General features: G+C 53.0%; 1 pseudogene; it reads right to left on the bottom strand.

Moving 5' to 3' along the window:
• Positions 1-9,479: 9,479 nt before the first annotated feature.
• On the bottom strand, positions 9,480-10,390 carry LOC147119107 (uncharacterized; annotated as a pseudogene).
• Between the last annotated feature and the right edge of the window lie 207 nt (positions 10,391-10,597).

Here is a 10,597-nt window from a genome sequence, read left to right as displayed (position 1 = left end):
TGATAGAGGAGTTGGGGTGAGGGGGTTGGAGAGTATGGGTGATAGAGGAATTGGGGTGAGGGGTTTGGAGAGTCGGGTTGAAAGAGGAGATGGGGTGAGGGGTTTGGAGAGTCGGGGTGAAAGAGGAGTTTGGGTGAGGGGGTTGGAGAGGAGGGGTGAAAGAGGAGTTGGGGCGAGAGGGGTTTGGAGAGTTGGGGTGAAAGAGGAGTTGGGGTGAGGGGGTTTGGAGAGTAGGGGTGAAAGAGGAGTTGGAGTGAGGGGTTTGGAGAATAGGTGTGAAAGAGGAGTTGGGGTGAGGGCGGTTGGAGAGTAGGGGTGAAAGAGGAGTTGGGGTGAGGGGGCGTTGAAGAGTAGGGTTGATAGAGGAGTTGGGGTGAGGGGGTTGGAGAGTTGGTGTGAAAGAGGAGTTTGGGTGAGGGGGGTTGGAGAGTAGGGGTGAAAGAGGAGTTGGGGTGAGGGGGTTGGAGATTAGGGGTGAAAGAGGAGTTGGGGAGAGGGGGTTTGGAGAGTAGGGGTGAAAGAGGAGTTGGGGTGAGGGTGTTGGAGAGTAGGGGTGAAACAGGAGTTGGGATGAGGGGTTTGGAGAGTAGGGGTGAAAGAGGAGTTGAGTTGCGGGGGTTGGAGAGCTCGGGTGAAAGAGGAGTTGGGGTGAGGGGGGTTGGACAGTAGGGGTGAAAGAGGAGTTGGCGTGCGGGGGTTGGAGAGTTGGGGTGAAAGAGGAGTTGGGGTGAGGGGGATTGGAGTGTAGGGGTGAAAGAGGAGTTGGGGTGCGGGGGTTGGAGAGTTGGGGAGAAAGAGGAGTTGGGGTGAGGGGGTTGGAGAGTAGGGGTGATAGAGGAGTTGGGGTGAGGGGGTTGGAGAGTAGGGTTGAAAGAGGAGTTGTGGTGAGGGGGTTTTGGAGGGTAGGGGTGAAAGAGGAGTTGGGGTGAGGGGGTTGGAGAGTAGGGGTGAAGGAGCAGTTGGGGTGAGGGGGGTTGGAGAGTAGGGGTGAAAGAGGAGTTGGGGTGAGAGGGGTTTGGAGAGTAGGTGTGAAAGAGGAGTTGGGGTGAGGGGGTTGGAGAGTAGGGGTGAAAGAGGAGTTGGGGTGAGAGGGGTTTGGAGAGTAGGTGTGAAAGAGGAGTTGGGGTGAGGGGGTTGGAGAGTAGGGGTGAAAGAGGAGTTGGGGTGAGGGGGTTGGAGAGTAGGGGTGAAAGAGGAGTTGGGGTGAGGGGGGTTGGAGAGTAGGGGTGAAAGAGGAGTTGGGGTGAGGGGCGTTTGGAGAGTAGGGGTGAAAGAGGAGTTGGGGTGAGGGGGGTTGGAGAGTAGGGGTGAAAGAGGAGTTGGGGTGAGGGGGGTTTGGAGAGTAGGGGTGAAAGAGGAGTTGGGGTGAGGGGGTTGGAGAGTAGGGGTGAAAGAGGATTTGGGGTGAGGGGGGTTGGAGTGTATCGGTGATAGAGGAATTGGGGTGAGGGGTTTGGAGAGTCGGGGTGAAAGAGGAGTTGGGGTGAGGGGTTTGGAGAGTCGGGGTGAAAGAGGAGTTTGGGTGAGGGGGGTGGAGAGTAGGGGTGAAAGAGGAGTTGGGGCGAGAGGGGTTTGGAGAGTAGGGGTGAAAGAGGAGTTGGGGTGAGGAGGTTGGAGAGTAGGGGGTGATAGAGGAGTTGGGGTGAGGGGGGTTGGAGAGTAGGGGTGAAAGAGGAGTTGGTGTGAGGGGGTTGGAGAGTAGGGGTGAAAGAGGAGTTGGGGTGAGGGCGGTTGGAGAGTAGGGGTGAAAGAGGAGTTGGGGTGAGGGGGCGTTGAAGAGTAGGGTTGATAGAGTCGTTGGGGTGAGGGGGTTGGAGAGTTGGGGTGAAAGAGGAGTTGGGGTGAGGGGGTTGGAGATTAGGGGTGAAAGAGGAGTTGGGGAGAGGGGGGTTGGAGAGTAGGGGTGAAAGAGGAGTTGGGGTGAGGGGGATGGGGGAGTAGGGGTGAAAGAGGAGTTGGGATTAGGGGGTTGGAGAGTAGGGGTGAAAGAGGAGTTGGGATGAGGGGGTTGGAGAGCAGAGGTGAAAGAGGAGTTGGGGTGAGGGGGTTGGAGAGTAGGGGTGAAAGAGGAGTTGGGGTGAGGGGGGTTGGAGAGTAGGGGTCAAAGAGGAGTTGGGGTGAGGGGATGGAGAGTAGGGGTGAAAGAGGAGTTGGGGTGAGGGGGGTTGGAGAGTAGGGGTGAAAGAGGAGTTGGGGTGAGGGGGGTTGGAGAGTAGGGGTGAAAGAGGAGTTTGGGTGGGGGGGGTTGGAGAGTTGGGGTGAGGGGTTGGAGAGTAGGGGTGAAAGAGGAGTTGGGGTGATGGGGGTTGGAGAGTAGGGGTGAAAGAGGAGTTGGGGTGAGGGGGGTTGGAGAGTAGGGGCTGAAAGAGGAGTTGGGGTGAGGGGGGTTGGAGAGTAGGGGTGAAGAGGAGTTGGGGTGAGGTGGGTTGGGGAGTAGGGATGAAAGAGGAGTTGGGGTGAGGGGGGTTGGAGAGTACGGGTGAAAGAGGAGTTGGGGTGAGGGGGGTTGGAGAGTAGGGGTGAAGAGGAGTTGGGGTGAGGGGGGTTGGTGAGTAGGGGTGAAGAGGAGTAGGGGTGAGGTGGGTTGGGGAGTAGGGGTGAAAGAGTAGTTGGGGTGAGGGGGTTGGCGAGTAGGAGTGAAAGAGGAGTTGGGGTGAGGGGGGTTGGCGAGTAGGGGGTGAAAGAGGAGTTGTGTTGAGGGGGGTTGGAGAGTAGGGGTGAAACAGGAGTTGGGGTGAGGGGTGTTGGAGATTAGGGATGAAAGAGGAGTTGGGGTGAGGGGGGTTGGAGAGTTGGGGTGAAAGAGGAGTTGGGGTGAGGGGGTTGGAGAGTAGGGGTGAAAGAGGAGTTAGGGTGAGGGGGGTTGGAGAGTAGGGGTGAAAGAGGAGTTGGGGTGAGCGGGGTTGGAGAGTAGGGGTGAAAGAGTAGTTGGGGTGAGGGGGTTGGAGAGTAGGGGTGAAAGAGGAGTTGGGGTGAGGGGTTTCGAGAGTAGGGGTGAAAGAAGAGTTGGGGTGAGCGGGGTTGGAGAGTAGGGGTGAAAGAGTAGTTGGGCTGAGGGGGTTGGAGAGTAGGGGTGAAAGAGGAGTTGGGGTGAGGGGGTTGGAGAGCAGGGGTGAAAGAGGCGTTGGGGTGAGCGGGGTTGGAGAGTAGGGGTGAAAGAATAGTTGGGGAGAGGGGGTTGGAGAGTAGGGGTGAAAGAGGAGTTGGGGTGAGGAGGTTGGAGAGTAGGAGTGAAAGAGGAGTTGGGGTGAGGTGGGTTGGGGAGTAGGGGTGAAAGAGGAGTTGGGGTGAGGGGGTTGGAGAGTAGGGGTGAAAGAGGAGTTGGGGTGAGGGGGGTTGGAGAGTAGGGGTGAAAGAGGAGTTGGGGTGACGGGGTTGGAGAGTAGGGGTGAAAGAGGAGTTGGGGTGAGGTGGGTTGGGGAGTAGGGGTGGAAGAGGAGTTGGGGTGAGGGGGTTGGAGAGTAGGGGTGAAAGAGGAGTTGGGGTGAGGTGGGTTGGGGAGTACGGGTGAAATAGGAGTTGGGGTGAGGGGGTTGGAGAGTAGGGGTGAAAGAGGAGTTGGGGTGAGGGGGGTTGGAGAGTAGGGGCGAAAGAGGAGTTGGGGTGAGGGGGGTTGGAGATTAGGGGTGAAAGAGGAGTTGGGGTGAGGCGGTTGGAGAGTAGGGGTGAAAGAGGAGTTGGGGTGAGGGGGGTTGGAGATTAGGGGTGAAAGAGGAGTTGGGGTGAGGGGGGTTGGAGAGTAGGGGTGAAAGGGGAGTTGGGGTGAGGGGGGTTGGAGTGTAGGTGTGAAAGAGGAGTTGGGGTGAGGGGGTTGGAGAGTAGGGGTGAAAGAGGAGTTGGGGTGAGGGGGGATGGAGAGTAGGGGTGAAAGAGGAGTTGGGGGAGGTGGGTTGGAGAGTAGGGGTGAAAGAGGAGTTGGGGTGAGGGGGTTGGAGAGTAGGGGTGAAAGAGGAGTTGGGCTGAGGGGGGATGGAGAGTAGGGGTGAAAGAGGAGTTGGGGTGAGGTGTGTTGGAGAGTAGGGTTGAAAGAGGAGTTGGGGTGAGGGGGTTGGTGAGTAGGGGTGAAAGAGGAGTTGGGGTGAGGGGGTTGGAGAGTAGGGGTGAAAGAGGAGTTGGGCTGAGGGGGGTTGGAGAGTAGGGGTGAAAGAGGATTTGGGGTGAGAGGGTTGGAGAGTAGGGGTGAAAGAGGAGTTGGGGTGATGGGGGTTGGAGAGTAGGGGTGAAAGAGGAGTTGGGGTGCGGGGGGTTGGAGATTAGGGGTGAAAGAGGAGTTGGGCTGAGGGGGGTTGGAGAGTAGGGGTGAAAGAGGAGTTGGGGTGAGGGGGGTTGGAGAGTAGGGGTGAAACAGGAGTTGGGGTGCGGGGGGTTGGAGATTAGGGGTGAAAGAGGAGTTGGGGTGAGGGGGGTTGGAGATTAGGGGTGGAAGAGGGGTTGGTGTGAGAGGGGTTGGGGAGTAGGGGTGAAAGAGGAGTTGGGGTGAGGGGGGTTGGAGAGTAGGGGTGAAAGAGGAGTTGGGGTGCGGGGGGTTGGAGATTAGGGGTGAAAGAGGAGTTGGGGTGAGGGGGGTTGGAGATTAGGGGTGGAAGAGGGGTTGGTGTGAGAGGGGTTGGGGAGTAGGGGTGAAAGAGGAGTTGGGGTGAGAGGGGTTGGATGGTATGTGTGAAAGAGAACTTGGGCTTCGGCTCTGGAATTCCCTCCCTAAAACTCTCCACCTCTCCCTTTTTCTCTCGTCTTTTAAGATTCTCCTTAAAACCTACCTCTTCGATGAGGCTTTTGGTCATCTTCCCTGCTATCCCCTGTCGCTGTCAAATATGTATTTTTAATATTGTTCTTGTTGAGCGCCTTGGGACGTTTTACTACGTTAAATGTGTGATATAAATGTAAATTGTGCTGATATCAAATCCAGGGACCACTTACAGTGTGACATCAAACCCAGGGTCCACTTGCACAGAGACACCAAATCCAGGGACCAGTTACATTGAGACGCCAAATCCAGGGATCACTTAGACTGTGACAAAAACATCCAGGCACCACTTACAGTGTGACACCCAATCAATGGACCATTTGCACTGTGACACCAAATCTAGAGACCACTTATACAATGAGACCTAATTGATGAAACATTTACACTGAGACACTAAGTCCTGTGACCACTTTCGATCTGATGCCAAACCCAGGGCTAATTTATGATGGGACTATTTGCACTGCAGCACTAAATTCAGGGCCAAAATGTACAGACCCAGGGTTAGAATCCCCATGTACAGTCCCAGGGTTAGAATCTCCATGTACAGTCCCAGGGTTAGAATCCCCATGTACAGTCCCAGGGTTAGAATCCCCATGTACAGTCCCAGGGTTAGAATCCTCATGTACATTCCCAGGGTTAGAATCCCCATGTACAGTCCCAGGGTTAGAATCCCCATGCACAGTCCCAGGGTTAGAATCCCCATGTACAGTCCCAGGGTTAGAATCCCCATGTACAGTCCCAGGGTTGGAATCCCCATGTACAGACCCAGGGTTAAAATCCCCATGTACTGTCCCAGGGTTAGAATCCCCATGTACAGTCCCAGGGTTAGAATCCCCATGTACAGTTCCAGGGTTAGAATCCCCATGTACATCCCAAGGTAAGAATCCCCATGTACAGTCCCAGGGTTAGAATCCCCATGTACAGTCACAGGGTTAGAATCCCCATGTACAGTCCCAGGGTTAGAATCCCCATGTACAGTCCCAGGGTTAGAATCCCCATGTACAGTCCCAGGGTTAGAATCCCCATGTACAGTCCCAGGGTTAGAATCCCCATGGACTGTCCCAGGGTTAGAATCCCTATGTACAGTCCCAGGGTTAGAATCCCCATGTACAGTCCCAGGGTTAGAATCCCCATGTACAGTCCCAGGTTTTGAATCCCCATGTAGAGTCCCAGGGTTAGAATCCCCATGTACAGTCCCAAGGTTAGAATCCCCATGTACAGACCCAGGGTTAGAATCCCCATGTACAGTCCCAGGTTTAGAATCCCCATGTACAGTCGCAGGGTTAGAATCCCAATGTACAGTCCCAGGGTGAGAATCCCCATGTACAGTCCCAGGGTTAGAATCCTCATGTACAGTCCCAGGGTTGAATCCCCAAGTACAGTCCCAGGGTTAGAATCCCCATGTACAGTCCCAGGGTTAGAATCCCCATATACAGCCCCAGGGTTAGAATTCCCATGTACAGTCCCAGGGTTAGAATCCCCATATACAGCCCGAGGGATAGAATCTCCATGTACAGTCCCAGGGTTAGAATCCCCATGTACAGTCCCAGGTTTAGAAACCCCATGTACAGTCCCAGGGTTAGAATCCCCATGTACAGTCCCAGGGTTAGAATCCCCATGTACAGTCCCAGGGTTAGAATCCCCATGTAAAGTCCCAGGGTTAGAATCCCCATATACAGCCCCAGGGTTAGAATCCCCATGTACGGTCCCAGGGTTAGAATCTCCATGTACAGTCCTAGGGTTAGAATCCCCATGTACAGTCCCAGCGTTAGAATCCCCATGTACAGTCCCGGGGTTAGAATCCCCATGTACAGTCCCAGGGTTAGTGTCCCCATGTACAGTCCCAGGGTTAGAATCCCCATGTGCAGTCCCGGGGTTAGAATCCCCATGTACAGTCGCAGGGTTAGAATCCCCATGTACAGTCCCAGGGCTGGAATCCCCATGTACAGTCCCAGGGTTAGAATCCCCATGTACAGTCCCAGGCTTAGAATCCCCATGTACAGTCCCAGGGTTAGAATCCTCATGTACATTCCCAGGGCTAGAATCCCCATGTACAGTCCTAGTGTTGGAATCACCATGTACAGTCACAGGTTTAGAATCCCCATGTACAGTCCCAGGGTTAGAATCCCCATGTACAGTCCCAGGATTAGAATCCCCATGTACAGTCCTAGGGTTAGAATCCCCATGTACAGCCCCAGGGTTGGAATCCCCATGTACAGTCCCAGGGTTAGAATCCCCATGTACAGTCCCAGGGTTAGAATCCCCATGTACAGTCCCAGGATTGGAATCCCCATGTACAGTCCCAGGGTTGGAATCCCCATGTACAGCCCGTGGGTTAGAATCCCCATGTACAGTCCCAGGTTTAGAATCCCCATGTACAGTCCCAGGGCTGGAATCCCCATGTACAGTCCCAGGGTTAGAATCCCCATGTACAGTCCCAGGCTTAGAATCCCCATGTACAGTCCCAGGGTTAGAATCCCCATGTCCAGTCCCAGGGTTAGGATCCCCATGTACAGTCTCGGGGTTAGAATCCCCATGTACAGTCCCAGGGTTAGAATCCCCATGTACAGTCCCAGGTTTAGAATCCCCATGTCCAGTCCCAGGGTTAGAATCCCCATGTCCAGTCCGAGGGTTAGAATCCCCATGTACAACCCCAGGGTTAGAATCCCCATGTACAGTCCCAGGGTTACAATCCCCATGTACAATCCCAGGGTTGGAATCCCCATATACAGTCCCAGGGTTAGAATCCCCATGTACAGCCCCAGTGTTAGAATCCCCATGTACAATCCCAGGGTTGGAATCCCCATATACAGTCCCAGGGTTAGAATCCCCATGTACAGTCCCAGGGTCAGAATCCCCATGTCCAGTCCCAGGGTTGGAATCCCCATGTACAGTCCTGGGGTTAGAATCTCCATGTACAGTCCCAGGGTTAGTAACCCCATGTACAGTCCCAGGGCTGGAATCCCCATGTACAGTCCCAGGGTTAGAAGCCCCATGTACAGTCCCAGGTTTGGAATCCCCATGTGCAGTCCCAGGGTTAGAATCCCCATGTACAGTGTCAGGGCTGAATCCCCATGTACAGTCCCAGGGCTGGAATCCATGCGTTGGCAATGAGCTTGGGTCCCAGCACATGCTCATGGTAAAACCCAGGTCAAGGGCAGGCCCACTGTGCCCACTCTGAACCCGGTTTGCTGCTCTCTCTGTGCCCAGCACTGCCTGCACCCCCGGTGCACAGAAGTGGTATTTCAGCCTCAGTGTTATAAGTTTCACCGGTTGCAGGCTGGAGAGAGGAATAATTCAAACTGACCCAGAGCTGTGTGATTGGTTCAGTGTGTATATCTCTGACGGGCCCTTTTAAATTTGAGTGGTCAGGTATTCAAATTCCCATAAACTCTAATCCCAGATATAAAAAAGGGGAGAGCTGTGTTTAAATCAGAATTCCCTTGGAGATTCTCTGAGCAAAGGAACTGGTCAGCTTGAAATTCAAATCAGAAAAAACAGTGAGAAATTTCCAATTAGCAGATTTTGACCATAGAATCAATGGTTACAGCACAGAAGGAGGCCATTCGGCCCGTCGAGCCTGGGCTGAAACAGCATGGCTCATCAGGACGGGGATTGAACCCGCGACATTGGTGTTATTAGCACCATGCTCGAACCATCTGAGCAAACTGACCAATATCAACTCCCACAGGGATGGGGAATTCTAGAATAAGGAGGAACCGGTCACGATTTGATAGGTATTAAAGTATTCCAGGGGCCCTTACATTTGGGATCTTTCTTTTTGTCCACTCGAGGAGTTAGATAACAGACTTCCTCCTGTGAATGTAGAGCTGGATTATTGGGCCGTGATGTGTTTCCTTGTTGATCTTCTGTTAAATACATTTCCTGAGTTAATTTAAATATAAACCAGGTTCTGAGGCGTGATGTTCTATTCACTCATCGAAGGTGAGAGAGATACTGTGGGTCACACGCTAAGTCCAGTGGCTGAAAGTGATTAACAGACTGGGTTTGTGTTTAGTGATCCCGGGCGTGTTACCGATACCTTCCCTGGACACCAAGGCTGGGAGAGGCACTCTGGAATGTATGGGGAGCTGGGACTTGTCCACGAGAGTAACCGAAGGTATGAGAACTGAAATAATCTAGCGTTAGAAAGGTGAAAAGGCCCAAATCTGCAGCAGTCGGTAACAGGACATCAATTAGTCTCCTGTTCTCTTGGAGACGTCAAGGACTCGGCACACTGTGTGTTGGAAACAAAGCTGATTTATTTGGCATATATCCAGAAGATTAAACTCCAGCCCAGTTAGGGAGTTATTAACATCAGAAACAAACCCCAATTATCAGAATGATCATGGTTCAATCCTGATGGCAGGGGAGTCCAGAACCACGGGTCACCGTCTAAAGATACGGGGTAAGCCATTTAGGACAGAGATGAGGAGGAATTTCTTCACCCAGAGAGTGGTGAACCTGTGGAATTCTCTACCACAAAAGGCAGTTGAGACCAATTCATTAAATATATTCAAGAAGGAGTTAGATATATTTCTTAAGGCTAAAGGGATCAAGGGATATGGGGAGAAAGCAGGGACAGGGTACTGAATTTGGATGATCAGCCATGATCTCATTAAATGGCGGAGCAGGCTCGAGGGGATGAACAGCCTACTCCTGCTCCTATCTTCTATGTTTCTATGTCCTGAATGTGATTAACAGCAGCAATAACAGCAGAATCCAACCCCTGCAGTCAGTTGTGAAGTCGCTTGTGTGTCAGTAGGCTGGATGACTGAGTGAATCTCTTTCCACACACGGAGCAGTTGAATGGTCTCCCCCAGTATGAACTCGCTGGTGTGCCAGCAGCCCATTTTTCCTTTGAAAGGTCTTCTCACAGTCAGAACATTTAAATGGTCTCTTATCAGTGTGAACAGGTTGGTGTGAAGTGAGGTTGGCTGATGAAGTGAATCCCTTCCCACACACAGAGCAAGTGAACGGCCTCTCCCCAGTGTGAACTCGTTGGTGTGTCAGCAGATCCCTTGTGCTTTTGAAGCTCTTCTCACAGTCAGAACATTCTAAAGGTCTCTTTTTGGTGTGAACAAGTTGGTGTGCAGTGAGGTTGGCAGACTCTGTGAATCCCTTCCCACACACGGAACAGGTGAACGGCCTCTCCCCGCTGTGACTCCGTTGGTGTGCCAGCAAGCTGAATGAACGAGCAAATCCCTTTGCACACACGGAGCAGGTGAATGGCCTTTCCTCTGTGTGAGTGCATTGGTGTGCCAGCAAAGAATTTCTGCTTTTAAAGCTCTTCTCACAGTCAGAGCATTTAAAAGATCCATTATCAGTGTGAACAAGCTGGTGTGTAGTTAGGTGGGATGAACGAGTGAATCCCTTCCCATACACAGAGCAGGTGAATGGCCTCTCCCTGGTGTGAATGCGCTGGTGTTCAGTGAGGTTCCATGAACGAGTGAATTCCTTCCCACACACAGAGCAGGTGAACGGCCTCTCCCCAGTGTGACTGCGCCAATGAATTTCCAGCTCAGATGGGCAAGAGAATCCATTCCCACAGTCGCCACATTTCCACGGTTTCTCCGTGGTGCGGGTGTCCTTGTGTCTCTCCAGGTTGGACAATCGGTTGAAGCCTCGTCTGCACACAGGACACATATATGGTTACTCCCCGCTGTGAAAATTTTCCTCACATAACAGATTCTACAAACAAATACCAATTACGATATTCATACAATATTATAGTTGTGTAGTAAAGTTCTTCTGACAGGCAGTGTCCACCAACTGAGCAGACCGATAGTTAGCAGATCTGGGAGGCACCACAAGATGTTCCACCTTGACTGCAGCAGTCAGCTTTCTTATCCC

Source organism: Somniosus microcephalus, chromosome 4, assembly GCF_052327205.1.
Source record: "Somniosus microcephalus isolate GS21.2 chromosome 4, FLI_Smic_1.0, whole genome shotgun sequence".
NCBI classification, from domain to species: Eukaryota; Metazoa; Chordata; class Chondrichthyes; order Squaliformes; family Somniosidae; genus Somniosus; species Somniosus microcephalus.
The sequence above is the reverse complement of the archived record's forward strand: the minus strand, read 5'-3'. Positions and strand labels throughout refer to the sequence as shown.